A 16,307-nucleotide genomic window follows, 5' to 3' on the forward strand; every position below is an offset into this window, starting at 1 on the left:
TTGTGTCAACTTTCATCGCCAGCCAGCAAGTGAGAGGCAGTCGGGGGGACAAATGCTTGGAGTCAACGAGCAGCACTCATCAAATGTCACAATCCTTGGTATTTACACTGTGCAACATTGAAAGCTCACCAGCAACGGTCAACATACATTAGAGTAGTAGTAGTTGTAATCATCAAATACAAATACAATTGGTCAACCATGTGAAAAGCTGTGCAAACAGTTAGAGAACAGAGTGAAGCACGAAATAAAACCACCGCAAAAATGATGAAAAAGAACCGTAAAATAGTTGAAAAACGCATTTCTCAAAGTAAACAAATTTAAAGCGGAGCATAAGTGTGGCAGCACATAAAAGTGAAAGAGATTAAAAAGCTCGTCACTTAATGAAGATTCTAAAACTTGCACTTAGAGTTGCTAAAGTTTTAGCCAGAAAACGGGCGCACACTACGAGATTGTAGACTCATTTCCAACAATGCACCATAAACATCAGCAACTACAAACACACATAAACATACACACTAACCATTCGAAGCAAAGTCTCAACTATTCAGCGCAGCTACTGTCAATAGCATGTATAAATGCTCTTCGCCGTTGTTTCAACTCTTCTCTTCACCGCTGTTGCCTAACACTTTTGCTTCACTTTTTGCCGCTTTTATTTGCCTCGCTGCAAATGCATTGTGCGGTTTTGTGTCAAAATCTTACCGAACTTTTGTGGCAAGGAGCACAGCAAATTTACTCACTTTCCATTTGTTTTTGCTGCCACCACAGCTGCACATCAACCGAAAACTGATAGCAGCTCAACTCCATTCAACGCGCGCAAAAAGGAAATGCAGCAGAAACTTCGAACTGCTTTTAAGTGTGACATGAAAGCGCTGAAAGTGCTCCAGTAGCGCCAGCACAACAACTGTGCCACTATGCTATAGTTTTTTTTTAGCTGTTAGCATGTATCTGTGTGTGTAATTATGCATAAATATGTGCATACGCTTGTCTGATTTTTGAGAAATATGCACTAGAATGCTTGTTCAAGTTGTTTTACGCCTTAAAGCATGCAGAAATTTAAATTTTGTAGAAATTTTTAACAATATGAAGACAAAGATATTTGAAAATATAATTTTGTAAATAATTAAATATTATATGCTGAGCAACAACACCCAACATTATTTTTAGTAAAACCATTCCTTATCTTTTCATTGGACAACCCTTGGCGCCTTAGCTTCTGTGAGGTGGTTGGTGTATAACTATATTCGTGCCTAGAAGCCATCACTTGTTTTTGTTTCAGTGTTCCAAAACTCCTCATATGCACTGGAAAGCTACAGGCCTCGTAAATGCTTTTCAATATACACCATTCATTGGAAGCTTTGAACATGGAAAAGGGTTTTTGCGGTGAGGTGTTCTCAAGTACTTTAATAGAAAAAAGCTTTGGCCGCAAACTATCGTAGTGTGCTAAAAGTTTATGGTGCATCTGCTCTAGCTAAGTATGTCAAAAAATAGTTTGTATGATTAAAAGGTATTGTTTTTGGCTTCGAAGACGAATAACGTCCTGAACGACCAATAAAAATTGAAAATAAGGAAATGGAAACATTACGCGATAACTATTGTTATTACAGAATCTTTCTTATTCTTAAATACGAGTAATATACAATGGTAATGCTCTACATTTGCTGCTATCAAAAGATACCCTTCTAAAACAGGGTACAACCGATATTAGGAGCACTACCGACAACAATTATTCAAATTGAATCAAGCGATAACCGAAAACGCACACAATTTGCCACCAGACACGAGACAATCATTTTCCATCATCACAACCCTACGTCTCATGTTTGCAAGACCGGTCAATAACTATTTGGAAAGTAGCGAAGAGGAAAGTTTGTCAGACCAGTTTTATAATGCAAGCCTTGCCCTGCTGAATTTAATCCAGTTGATATGGAAGACTTTCAATGGGATGCGGTTAAAATCACAACAGGGTAACAAAATTTGACTTAGCTGAATCTTGGCCGCCAAATCTGCAGAGTCCTTTTTCACAAATCGCCAGAATGATAGAAAAATATTAAATCATCAGATGGGCAATGCTTTCAATAATGCTACTGTGGGCAATAAATAGTAAGACTTTTGAATTTAAATTTCGCGCGAAAACACATTCGTTAAAATAATTCTTTCCTAGATTGGTATGATTGTTAGTGACATCTATGCCACATGTCTCATCGATATAATAATTAGTGTTTAGTATATGCTTGTCTTATTGGAGTACATAAAGTGAATTTGGCGATTTTTACGGTGAGCGAAACTATTCAACAAAGAAGTTCCATCAAATTTCTATTTCATCAATAAAATAAGAAATTAGTGCTTGAAACCGAACCATTAACAGACCGAGATATAGGAAGCATCAGTAAAAACCAGTTGGGAAGATCATTTGGACCATAGGAAAGGTAAAATCACTCACTTTTTTTCGAAAAACAGCGTCCCGTTAACGTAAGTAAAACAATGATTTTCGACTTTTCGATATTAATGGCGAAGAGTATTGCATTGTTAAAAACATTCGCACAAGTGTACTGGGTCAAGGGAGATTACTTTGAGGAAGACGACATAGATTTTAAAAAATATTTTAAGTATTTGAAATTATTATTTGCCCATAATAGTACATTTACCCATGTATTTCTTGTTTAAAAATGAAAATTTTGAAAAATAAACTACACGAATATAATTATGATGCCAATTCTTCTTCCAAATTACTAATTAACTAATTTACCTCATTCCATATTTAGCTAATTTAAATCATTTCTAACGATATTTTTCTATATTTTCATTAATTAAGAAAGAAATTTCATATTCTGAATTAACGCCTTTATGTATGCTTCAAATATGCAACAAACTCTCTCTATATTCATATAACATAGTAAAACTGGTTGATTATGAACTTATACTTGCATATTATAAGTTACTCTTTGATCATGTGTGTGCTTAACACGCATATATATAAGTATACACGCATATTTATATAACCACTAAGCCGAAAACCTACGTATAAACCTAACGGCTCTCCAAGCCACTCATAAAAAATGTAAATAAACGCCCGCTGCTGCTAAATTATGCATATAGCACTGAGGTCAGAAGCTCTACTTAGCTCCAACCAAATGAAATAATAATAAAGGATTTCGGCAGTGATTCGCATAAAATATGCAATTGGACCAGAAACGCATTAAATGAGCTGAAGCTGCAAGCCAAAGCTGCAGATTACATATGAGCCAACATTATATTAAAGATTTTACAACTCTATTTAAAGATTGAAGCACACACAGACTGATATATGTAAACGCACGCATATTCACTCCAGCAAGCAGCGCTATAAAGGCGACCTAGATTTTGAATGTATGAGAGTGTGCAGAGGAAGGTAAATATTTGCGAGCAGCGCGCAAAAGAGAATTGAACTAAAATGAAGCGGCAAAGGGAAAGAAACAGTAGAGAAATTGCTGGAGGATACTTGTGTGCTGCTCCTTTGTGCTTTGTGTGTTAAGACCAAATGTTGTAAAAAGCATACTTTATGGCGCATAAGCATTGATTGTGCTTATTGGTTTATTAGTACTAATTGAAAGCGCTCTAACAAGCAACAGTAGCTTTAAGCTACAAGAGAAATATATGAAATGATCGTCTTCAACAAAATTTTCGGCTTTAAAGACAATTACGGTTCAAAATCAAACTTCTAGCATAAATGTAGGCTGCAGTATACTTCCTGTATATTCAATTTACTCTACTCAAATGCCTTCGCAAATAATTGTGTCCATAACGTAGAACTGCAGCGCAGCGGGCCCGTCAAAACCCATTAACTAAGTCGACAAATTTGTGCAAGCCTTCAAGCAAAAATTTCCCCAGCGCATGGCAGTTAAACGCAGTGTCAGTGTCCTTGGTCGAGAATTGAGTGAAATGCCGAAAGCATGAAAGAAAAAAAACGAAGAAACGTTTCAAAGGCAAAACAAAAACAAAAATTGCAAAGTAAATATTTTCAGTCATAATTTACTGCCCACTGCCTGAGCGGAAGCCGACAAAGAAGAAGGATTTCGGAAAAGAAAACACAAAAACCTAAAATGGAAGCGCACACAAATGGAGAAACGCACAAAACTGGTAATGGATGACGGCTGAATATGGGCACGCGTTGAGCTCATAATTTTAGCCGGACCATTTTGCTTACAAAACTCCGATGGTCCCACGTTTCCCACACTTCACCCGCTCCGCGCAAGCATTATGGCATTTTGTTAGATTTGCAAGCGAAAATGTATTTCAATGCCAGCAAAATGACTCGGCGAATATATGCGAAAGCACTTTTTACGATTACTCTAGCATACTTTTGGGCTTTATTGCTTAGCAGTAGTGCTGAAAGTGTATTTGGGTGCGAGTTATGAGCTTAGCGTAGCATTTATAATGGCCTCCACAGTGTAGGTTGACAATGTGTACATTTTTCGTCTTTTTTGTTTTTTTTTTTGCGAGGGATGCAGAAAAAGTGCCGCAATTTCGTTGCATAGCTGCAGGCGTGCTGCATTTTTGTGTGTGTATAGATGTGGAATTATATGAATAACTATAATTTAGTTGCCTTTGTCACGTTTAAATTATTTGGGTGCACTGAAGTCGTGTTATTTAATTAAACGAATTTAAATGATAAATTATGGTGGGGGAGAAATGTCAAACAATTTAAATAAAATGGTAGAAAAAATGTAGAAATTATTTATCTTTGGCATTTTTAGCTCCGATCTTCAAATGATTATGTGTATGAATTTTCATAAAGAGTTATGACCTACTTCTTTTTGATTTTGTTGAATATATATTGATTTTAAATTATCGATCGATTCGCTTGTATTGTATTTTGATCAAGCACATGCTGTCTTTAAGCTTAAGATTTTATAATTTTTAATAAAATAATATTGGTAAATATTATTGTTTTTTACTATATATTTAGTTCTCAAAGAAACTGCCAAACATTTGATTTCACCGGAGCAGGTGTGAGACTTTGCTTAAGTAAAACAAATATGCCTAAAGGTATACTACATTTATTTATGATCTCTTCTAACTGATCAAACGCAAGCATGGTATAATAATATATGTATATATTTATCTAGGAAGCTTGTCGAAAGTAGTGGATCAAGAACTAAACATGCGAAGCCAAGTAATTTAAAAATTGAAATTATAAAAATCTATATCTATTCATTTTTATATAATAATAAGTGAAGACTTATATAGTGGTCTACTATTTATTGTACTTCAACAATGCCACGAATATTGTTGTCTGCTATCGGTTAAAAGTACTAAATTCTTTTTTCATGCATTTGGTTTGAGACTTCCCTGAAGTTTCTGAATATGCCCAAAAGTAGGCTAGATTTAACTATAGTCTAACTGTTAACATGAAAGCATTTCATATAGTTAAGATTTCTATGGTTAGCACTGGATCAAGGTAAATTAAAAGTGAGCTGATAAATTAAATATTCTAATTCCAAAAAATCTGGAAAAAGTATTATATTTTTTCTTTTACTGTTACAGGATTTATTAATCACAAATTTTTCTCTTAACTCAGATATTTTATGGAATTTGTTTGAGACTTCGCTAAAATATAAAAATGGGCCTAGAGTTATGCTACATTTAATTATGGTATTCCTTAACTGTTTACACGTGAAATTTGTATTTATTTAAATTTTTTGTTGATAGCAGTGGTATCGAAATATGGGTAGCGAAGTAACTAAAATTATTACAATTATTATGCTTTTGTTAATTATTATTCGGTTAATGGTATAACATTCTCTTTACAATCACACCCTCTCTCTCTCTCTCTCTCTCTCTCTCTCTAATCACAAATTGTTCTCTGATCCTTGGCATTCCGCGAATTCGGCGTGAGAATTTTTTTTAGTGTAAAGACTGCCTAATTGTTCGTTAAAAATACCTATTTGTTTTACATAAATGCTTTAGTTTTGAAAAACTAACCATTTCATTACATTTAAGATCCTCTTGAATAGATAATTTAAGTAGTACTAGTAAATTTATGAGAAAGTTTTAAAAGAATTAATTTTAAATCACCATTATGATGTTTGCATAGAAATCCATATACTCTCTATGCCTTCTTATTTGTCTATCCACGCTTTCATCGCTATATTTACTTGACCAACTACACTTTGTCTTTGTTGTTGGCGCGCTCCTTTTTCCAAGCAATCAACTACTAATCTAGATAACAGTTTAACCCATTTTATTACATTCAGAAAAGAAAATTTTGTACATATCTTGAGAGCACGCTGTAAGAAAGCAACGCAATGAGATTTTCTTACAGCCGTCACCCCACCCTCTGAGCGCTGCTGCCTGAGAATGGGGTCAAATGACAATGTGTAACGAAATTATCCACTTTCTTCTTTGTGTGTTCACTTCATTTTTCGAGCGATTTAACGGTACATTGAAAGCAGCCTCATTCTTCAATCGCAAAGCACACAGAGATGATAGGGGCTTAAAGCAGGAAGAGGAAGCATATTTGTACCGATCTGTGTGTAGCCTTCTTTGTTTTCGCATGCCAATGCGGAGATGTGAGCCGGTACATGCGTTTATGGCGACGGATATGAGAATATGCGAATGCCTGGAATGCGAGCGTTTACGTCCATTTCATGTACTCATGTTCAAGTGTTTGTTTAGCAATTCTTTTTGCGCTTTTGTTGCGCAAACCGAGTTTGAAAGGCAGAGGGCAAGGAGTGGCGCTTAATTTCCGCTTGGCCCAGCACTTTTTTTGCGCTACAAATAAGCGCACATATGCTCTGGGCACAGACACACACACGCACACACACATAAAACAAACATATGTGGGGTGACAAACAGTCAATCGTTGACGTCCTCTTCAAACGCTCCCTACGCCACCGACATTTGTTTGTATTTGTGCGTTTATTTATTTGTTTTGGATTCTACGTACACAGGCGAGCTTCCGCTACACAGTATCTGCCGCCTCAATGCGGCACTTTTTCGTGGGCGGGTGCATACTTCCGCTGCGGAAGTGTTTTGTGTAGGTTAGGCGAGCGCTGTGTGCACACACATGCGCTTTGAGTGTATTGGCGCATATGTGGAGGCGCTTCCGTGCGTGCGTGGTTGAGTGTGTGTGGGTCAGCGGCTGCTTGTATGCTTCTATATATAGCTGCGATTTAATTGTTAGTTGTGTTTGCATTACTCCACATTTTTTTGCTTTTTTTCAGCAACAGCTCTGCACTCGATTACATCTTGCTTTATCGTTGTGTATTGTAACAAAATAAATTGAATTTCAATGCAGACTTTTATGCGCTTTTACTTAGTAATGGATTTGTGTTTGTAGCTGCTGCAAAGTCATTGGATTTATTTTGAGTTACGTTTAAATGCCGTACTGTTGAAATCGTATATGCAATGCTACATTTTAGAAGTGATATAAAATGTACTAGAAATTTATAGCTTTGTGGGTTTAGATTTTTAAAGCCAACTTTTAGGGGTATATACATTTGAAAAGCTACTTGAAATAATGCGATTAGAAAAGAAGATAAAATTAAAGATATTTTAAATAAATTAATTTAAAGACGCATTCAAGTGGACGTGAGATTAGGAACTGGATTTACATAATTCTTCACAGCTTCATTTTTTAAAGCACTAACATTGAAAAAAGGTCTCTATCTTAATTTTGGTCGGACAGCTTGTATAGAAGCCATAAGCAAAAGTGATCCGATCTGAACAAGCTTGTAGTATTGCCTTGGGTAATAACTTATACCAAATTTCGTTAACATGTCTTTTCTAATTTAATTATTTCCCATACAAAACTTTATTTTTGGTCGTTCAGAGTGTATAGCAGTTATATGTTATAGCAATCTGATCAGAAAAATTTCTCCGGATCCTGTAGCTTTGTCTAAAACAAAAGTCTGTACCAAATTTCGTGAAGTTATCTTGTAAATAAAAAAAGTTTTCCATACAATGACTACATTTTAATCGATCAATTGGTATGGCAGCTATAAGCTATAGTCATCCGATCAGAACAAATTCTTAGGATATTGAAGCGTTGCCTGGGAGAATAATCTGTACTAAATTTCATGAAGATGTCTCGAAAAGAAAAAAAGTTTTCCATACAAGAACTTTATATATGTAGATCGTTCAGTTTGTATGGCAGCTATATGTTATAGCAATCTGATCTGAACCATTTCTTTTACATTTTTCACAGATGCTTAGGAAATTAATATCTCAGGAAGTTTGTGAAGATATCTTGTGAAATAAAATATTTTTCCTTACAAGGACTTGATTTTTGTCGTTCTGTTTATATGGCAACTTTATGTGATAATGGTCCGATATCGGCGGCAGATAGCGGTCTGTCAAACGAAAGGCTGCTTCTTGGGGAGAAAAATTTCAGATCGTGCAAAATTTCGGATCGATATATCACACTCTGTTAAAAGTATAATAATAATATTTTATTATCAAAATGGTAGAATAATAATTGGATGCTTTAAATAATTTTCTATATTGGCCCGAAATTCTGAAAATTAACTTAAATACAGTAATTTTTTCTTTTTCCAGTTGTCTAAAATATCGAAAACACCTCCTACATTTATCTTAACTTGCATACCTTTTAACAAATTTTATATATTTTTCAAACATGTGGGCTTTTAGGCGCTTTAAAAAAAAATAATACAAAATTAGGTCCGATGCGTAAATAAAATTTAGATAACTACCAAACTTAGATATTTGCTATAAGAGTATTTTATGATCATAAAAATTTAATTTCTATATAAAATACTTTTAGGCGTCAAACGAATTATTGCTTCATTCTAAATTTTTCGTAATTTAATAAGTTAAAAATAGTATTATATAAATCAATTTACATTTATTTTAACTTTATTTTTTATATAAAATAACAATTAAATCCCTAGCATATTTTTTCTTTCGGTGTCCGCGACTGTTACCAAAAAAATATTTTTTTTATTTTTTTCTCTTTTTTAATTCTACAAAACAAATATTTTGTCACACCATTTATTTGCTTATACATTAAAAAGATTAATGGCGCTCCAGAAATTTAATTAGCCAAAAATAATGAGATTTGAAATAAATTTGACATACGTGCGTGCCAAAAAGTATGCCATAAAATATGCGCTGTCTTCACAAACGCAACTACTTCATAATATTTGTATAACAGTTGTATATAAAACATACGCAGCCTGCACGAGAACACCTCAAACACGAAACAGCAGTTACAACGCCTAATAGCGCACTTTGATTTCCACAATGGCAGCAAACATTTCGATGTGAAACAATTAAAAGTTGCCAGACACGTTTTGTGGCGTACGTAAATAACTACTTACATTGTTTGTAAAGGAAACCACGCAAAGGCAAAAAAACAACACTAATGCTAAACTAAAGTAGGTGTTTATGTGTACGCCTAAATGTTGGCAATTTCAACGACGTGCGGTTGCGAAATTTTCAAGACATTCTAGTCACACATTTCATTGCTTATTTTGGGCTCGAGTTTCGCGTGCACAACACAACACAACAAATAATCAACACTTGCGCGCCTAAAAGTAGGTACGTGGCAATTGCCAGCGAGTAAACCACAAGCAGCAAGCAGCGAAGAGGAAATAGAAAATAAATGTGGCGTACACAAATAAGAAATCTCTTTATTATTTTTATTATTATTACAACTCTTAATGTTAAGCAGCCAAGGCAGTTACATTTGCGGGCGCCTACACATTTCACACGCTCCAAATATAAAATACATAGTATACTTTTCGGCTGTCGCCGGTGTTTTAGCGTTTTGTGGCGCAATTTTATGTGCACACATTTCGCATATTCCGAGCGTAAACAAACAAAAGCACAGCAATGCCGAGTGGCGACGCGATTACAATGCCACTTTGGTGCTTGTGCCACTAAAACGTAATAAGTAGCAAAGATCACGTAAACGACAAACCGAGCGCGTTGTGTTGAAGCATGAATGTACAGAAAATGTAAAGGAGTGTGTAGGCTGTCGTCGAATTTGTGGGCATGAAGCAAAAAGGGATAATTGAGCTGCCACATGTGTTTAGCATCAGCGCCTACATGTATACTACTACGGAGCATTTGTAGGCAGCTCGACTAACTGTAGCGCATTGAGGCCTTTAGGAATTACATAGTAGTCGACAGCGCCGACCGTGCGTCTACATTAATCCGGTCGAGACATTATCTTTTATTATGAGATTTTACTGTCACTTGTCTCAGACTGTTTGCCTTTCGACGCTCGTGCTTTTTGTAGACTTTGTTTGCGTTGGTATTTTGTTTTTGGTACTTTTTGCTGCTCGTATTTATTTGTTTTTGTGATTTTGGTGGCATTGTCCTTCATTTGAGATAATATTTTTTTAAGGGATATTTTTAGTAGCTCAATATTTGGTTTGGTCACTGTTGCCAAAATAAATAAAATTTTATTTCGGCTGGGTTGACTTGTTCTTTGAGAAATTGACGATTTGAAATTTAATAGCATTTTTAAAGAGCTTAAACTCACTGACTTTACAAATTCTGTAATGATTGGGTATTACACAGGAGCTAATAGGATAAATCTATAAGTATCTAAGGGTATCTGAGAGAATAATGATTGGGGATTCTACATATAAACTGAAATGGTGTTCAGTTCCTCTACTGAATTTACTTTATTTCCAAACTAAATTTTCAAGAAAAAGACTGATAATGTTCTAGTTTCAATAAAATAGAAGCTACTGTAAACATTCTTACAATAACATTGAGTGGTTGCTTCACTCGTAATAAATTCACCAAAGTATCAACAACCAAGAACAGAATTTTTTGAAAAAAAAAAATTCGAAACAGCTAAAATTATTACAATTCCTTTCCTTATAGTCGGTTTGGGATAATTATATTCCTGGATGGTTAAGGCGGATCACTCTTAAAAATAATAACCCTCTTTATATAATAACCCTATTTCTTTAGAGTCGAAATGGTAGAATACTTTGAAAAAAGCTTTTGAAAAAAGCGAAAATTTTCGCAATTCTTATGAGCTAGCTAGTTTCGAGAAACAATTTACCTAGTTGCTAACCTACAACCGATTCTCTCTACATTTAAGCAAAGAATATAGCAATCGCGCCTTAATCTCACAGTTTCTATTTTTTACTATGAAACTTAATAATATGCAAAAACAAACTAAGCAACTTATTTGAACAAGTACAATTTTACATAAATATTTTTTAATATGCACCTAAAGGTATGCTTTACCATTATCATTTCCAGTTTTTATTCTGCCATTATTTGAAATATTGTTACATTTTATATAGAATTTAAGCTTTCAAACTAAATATTTTTTTCAAAAACAATACCCTTACATATTTGGCAACACCGCCGTGTAATATGTAATAACCCAACCGCAAATAAAATTCATTGCATACCACTAGGCGCCAAGAGCGACCGTCATAAAATGCAAAGAAAGGCAGAAAAGGCAAAGAAAACGGATAACAAAAGACAGTAAAAAACGGCGTATGGCTTACAAAGAGCCTTACGAGACCCAGAACGCACGTAGCTTCTACTAAGCGCACATTAGCGCTGACAGCGAAGCATAACGGCACTGCAAGGCTAAAAGGTAGAAAGATAAAATAAACAAAACCACAAAGCAGCAACACATTTATTTCGCCATTTCGTTTGCAAATGCAGCTTTCGCTTTTTCACAGAAAAAAAATAACACAAAAACAACACTTTTGCTTGCACTTTCTGGCTGAGTCTGGGTGGGAAGACACGCGGCTTGACATTGGCGGGCAGTAAAAGCACATAAAGACGAATGACTTTCGAAAGTAGAAAACACTTGAGCGCACTTTTTGCGCTGGCAATTGTTTCACTGTATTGTATTTTATGCCTGCATTCCGCCATATGAGACACGGCAATGGCGACGACAACAACAAACGCATATGAATTGTAACGCGCACAAACACACGCGCCGCTATGGACTACAATGCGGAAACGGAAATGGCAGCGGTCGCATATATGTACTTAAGTATGACACACGAAAATTTTATGTTTGCAAAGGCACACACACACACAGATTTATATAGTATATTTCTTAAAAGCTTATGATTACGGCTTTCGGCTGCTTAAGCCACGACTACGTCGTTTGGGCGGTGAAGACATTTGAGTTCTTACTTGCCTACTTTATGGCGGCGCAGGTGTTGCGAGTCTCAAATGTCGCGGAAGACCTGTGTTTTTCATATATGTGAGCATGTAAGTGTATGTGTGTGAACACTAGTATTCTGCATGCTTATCGCACGGTTTCAGCTTTCTTATAGAGCAGCCAAAAATAAAATGAAAAAATCACAGACAACACAAAATGACACTACAGAGTTGGCTGTAAGCTGCTCCTTTGCCACTTTTGTAGCATAATTTTAGGTGCACACACGTGCACTTCGCTTTTTTGACTATATCGCGTTGTGCTGCATACAGTCTGCCACATTAAACCGTTTTAAAATATTGTTAAACTACGCGACGCTGTGTGTTGTGTCTTCTTAGTATTTTTTTTGTTTTTGTTTTTGTGGGTATAACACTTGGTAAGTAGGTATTTACCATTAACACTTGATTATCACTTCACTGCGGTGTCTTAGCGCGTTACATGTTTACGGGCGTTGGATTTGCTCAGTAAACATGTGCATAAACTGTTTAGAGAGCAACAAATATGTTTTTCGTTCAATTTATTTTCAGGTTATGCATATTTTCAGGGCTTTCGGCCATATTTCTTTATATTTTCCTGACTATTTTTAGTTTAATTTTTTCTTATCAAAATTTTAAAATACGTGGAACATTTTTTCTGTACTACTTAATGCAAGAAACTTCTAGGCATTGAGCCATTTTCATATTTTTGGTGATTTTTCTGAGAGTTATAATTAAGTTTTGTGATTATGTTTAATTATGTTAAAGCACTCAAGCTTTTGGCAGGGCTTATAATGCTTTTTAAAAGAGTAATTTCTTCTTCCTGTCTACGCCAATAAAGAGGTAGAAGATGAAAAAGAATTTCTGCTGGATACCAACGATCATTTTTTTAATGAGATTTTTTTTAAATAGAGACTAATTAACTCATTTATATTTTCTATCAAAGATGTAATATTTGTATTTTCTTGTTACTTTTTGGAAACTTATTAGTTAATAGCATCTGTCATACCTCAATATAGATTGCTCGGAACTCTCTAGCTCAACAATTGCCTAAACTCTATAAAAAAAAGGTAGCATACCATCAGATGAACCATATTGTTAGGGATATTTAAATTTGTCGATCTTAAATGGTTTAGTAAAAATTATATCAATATCTGTTTGCATTCAAACACGGATTTTATTTTTCACAATTATAATGATGGGATTTAAGTCAAATATCACCTTGAAAAGCATTAATAGCTTCCGTACAAATTTGAGCTCTTTTTAATACAATCCTAAAGGTATGCTTTAACCTTTTATACAACCTAATACAACCCTATATGTATGCTTTAAATGTTTAGCGTCTTTAACAAATACCGGTTTCTTCGACAACTTGTTGCCAATTTGAAGCTAATTCCATAACGTCACACTCATAGGAACCCATGCCTCGATTTGAAAAAACAGAGACGGTCAATTTTCACAAGCCGCTTTTGAAGCGAAATTTTCTAAAGCAACTAGCTGGTAAGCACTTGGCGACTCTTATCTTGAGTCGATCAAAAATTGAAGATTATTTAAATAGAATTAATTTGTCTACTTTTTTTATAAAATAAAATAGAATTAATTTGTCTACTTTTTTTGCAAAAATCGTGTTTTCTAAACTGACTGTAGACAAGGATTGCATATTGGCCAGCTGACCAGTTTCTTAAGAATCATCTATTATTTTTTATATATTCATTAAGATTCTCCTCTATAATAAGACATCTTCTATGCGAATTTAAAGCTTTTTAAAAGAAAAGAGGCTTGAAAGTTGCACATTTAAAACTTTTTGTACTGTTGAACGTCTCAGTGATTTCCTAAGGACCTTCTAAAGGCCTAGGTGCATCGTCAGACTGCCACTCTAATTACCTACCTACCTCACTATTCCTTAACAAGTCATCTAAACTCAGTACACAAATGAAACAGAAAGCTATCCTATCGGAATATGATACTGTTTTGAAATCTCCTTCGACTAATTAAATTTTTTTTGTTGTTTTTGAACAATTTGATGAATATTTCTTACAAAAAAAATACTAAAATAAATGTTCTTTATAAATTAATATGCTTTTAGGAAGTTAAGTTGTAAGAAGTTAAAAAAATAGTTATTATCTCTAATATACAGTCGGAAGAGTGAGATTGGTAGCTCAGAAGTAAATGTTGTATTTAAAAAATATTTATTGAGCTCATAACTCTAACTGGGCAATTATAGACAATTTCGACTTTAGGTGAGCCACTGTACAGTTTATAGTAAACAGCCCAAAGGTCTACAAATTGTTTTTTGTCGTTTCTTGGAACAAAAAGTCATTAACAATTAATTTTTAATGTTATTCTTTTTTTTCATAAAAATATTTTATTTAGTTCACTTAAAAGAATTCGTTAAACTAACAAGCGAAACAACTTTATTGAAGCAAGGCAATTCTGAAATAGTTGTCACTATTTATCAATAAAATTCAGAGAATAAGCGGAAACACTCTTATATCACGGATTGCTTTAAAAAAAATTTCGAACACACCTTTTCTGTTACTTTGTTTTACTTTTATTTGTTTATTTATTTCGTTTTTTTGAAAATTTTTGTAAACCATTTTTCCACTTTTATTCAATTAATTCTCCACAACTTCACTTCATCAACGATTTCGGTATATTCGCAGTATATTTACTTTAAATTATTTACACTCGCGTCCTTTGGCTCCAAACAACAAAACGCGCACTGAGTTATCGCAACACGTCTGATTAAGTCGCACGAAAGTCTTTCGACAACTTTCAGCAAGAGCACTTGTCTTCGCCTGATGTGTCCTTCTACCGGCAACGACGCTCCGCAACTGAAATATCCTGTTGCAAAGCGATGGCTTGTGACTGTAAGTCTTCTGTAGGGAAATTTGCGTGAGTCAAACGCCAAGAATTTTCCACCGAAATAATCACAATTGGGAAATATGCTGTGTCGAGAGAGCTTGTAAGTCTCTTGCGCTCTTATGGCGCGTCACTGGAAATTTTCAGTTAAAGTGCATACACTCACATACTGTAAACACTGCCACCGTTAGCGCTTGTGTCCTTAGCCTTCATAGCTGTGCATTTGCCGGCTCGGTCAAGGGTTGTTGTCCTTTGCGCCGCTTGTGCAAATGGAAATTTCAGTTTTTGTTGTTATTTTTGTTTTTGTTTTAGGTTAGGCATGTGCTTGTCGGCTTGACTTCCTGTTCGTTTACGTTTGGCGCTTGTGTTGTCACTGAACCACATGTTGTCAACATAACTTCAGTGTTGTTGCTGTAGTCGCGTGTTTATGCGCTTAACAGGTTGATTTGTGACGTCATCGATGAGTGTTCAGAGGGGAAATGTCTTATTATTGCCCCGCTGGAAGTTTATTTTGGGATTTTTTAGTGTGTAAGCGGGGAGTTGGGTATTACTTGAATGTAGCGGAGGGACAATAGGAGGGATTTTTTATTAAATGGTTAGAAGATTGAATGTAGAAAAATTTGAAAAAATAAATAAAAATATAAAAAAATATAATAAAGTAAAATAGAAATTAAATTAAATTAAATTAAATTAAATTAAATTAAATTAAATTAAATTAAATTAAATTAAATTAAATTAAATTAAATTAAATTAAATTAAATTAAATTAAATTAAATTAAATTAAATTAAATTAAATTAAATTAAATTAAATTAAATTAAATTAAATTAAATTAAATTAAATTAAATTAAGTTATCATCACTCTGTTTTACTTCTCACTTTTTTCGTCTATTTTGATATTAATACACTTAGCTTCAGCTATGTGAACTTAAAAGAGTTTGAGAAACTCTGATCAATCCATTTTAAATAATCTGTTGATCCCTGAACGAAAACTTGTATTTTGTAAAAAATCTAAATAGCAATAATTTTAATTAGTCATCACAAATAATTTAGTTAATTTCTTTGGGCAGCATATTTAACTCCAAATCAAAGCTAAATATTTTAGTTGTTATTTTATTTCATACACCACTTCATTATGTACTATTTATACAGTATAAATATACATACAAATATTTTAGTTTTCATCTAAAATTATTTGCATTATTCGCCCTCCCGCTTATCTCTGCAAACTTTAATTAAGCGCAGTCAACGCGCTAACAATGCGTATTTAGTGCCTTTCATGCCATGGAAAACAATAGGCGAAAATCCAAAAGTCATCAGCTAA

The 16,307-nt window shown here is 34.2% G+C and overlaps 1 protein-coding gene and 1 long non-coding RNA gene across 7 annotated transcripts in view; one reads left to right on the plus strand and one right to left on the minus strand.

Moving 5' to 3' along the window:
* LOC125775851 (uncharacterized) overlaps window positions 1–366 on the plus strand; it is an 86,260-nt gene extending 85,894 nt beyond the window's left edge. Inside the window, exon 3 of the long non-coding RNA XR_007421421.1 lies at window positions 23–366. This is a non-coding gene — a long non-coding RNA (uncharacterized LOC125775851). The remainder of the gene's footprint in view (window positions 1–22) is intronic.
* Window positions 1–16,307, minus strand: part of LOC105232477 (protein sickie) — a 396,183-nt gene that overhangs the window by 318,512 nt on the left and 61,364 nt on the right. For 2 of the 6 annotated variants that reach the window (XM_049446863.1, XM_049446861.1), the window contains exon 1: window positions 14,651–14,954. The exons of 3 other annotated variants lie outside the window; for them this stretch is intronic. The gene's annotated coding sequence lies outside the window, so the exon portion shown is untranslated. Of the gene's footprint in view, window positions 1–14,650; window positions 14,955–16,307 lie in introns of those variants that run through there. One more of the 6 variants, XM_049446862.1, reaches the window with a different exon arrangement.

Source organism: Bactrocera dorsalis, chromosome 1 (genome assembly GCF_023373825.1).
Source record: "Bactrocera dorsalis isolate Fly_Bdor chromosome 1, ASM2337382v1, whole genome shotgun sequence".
In the NCBI taxonomy this organism is placed as follows: Eukaryota; Metazoa; Arthropoda; class Insecta; order Diptera; family Tephritidae; genus Bactrocera; species Bactrocera dorsalis.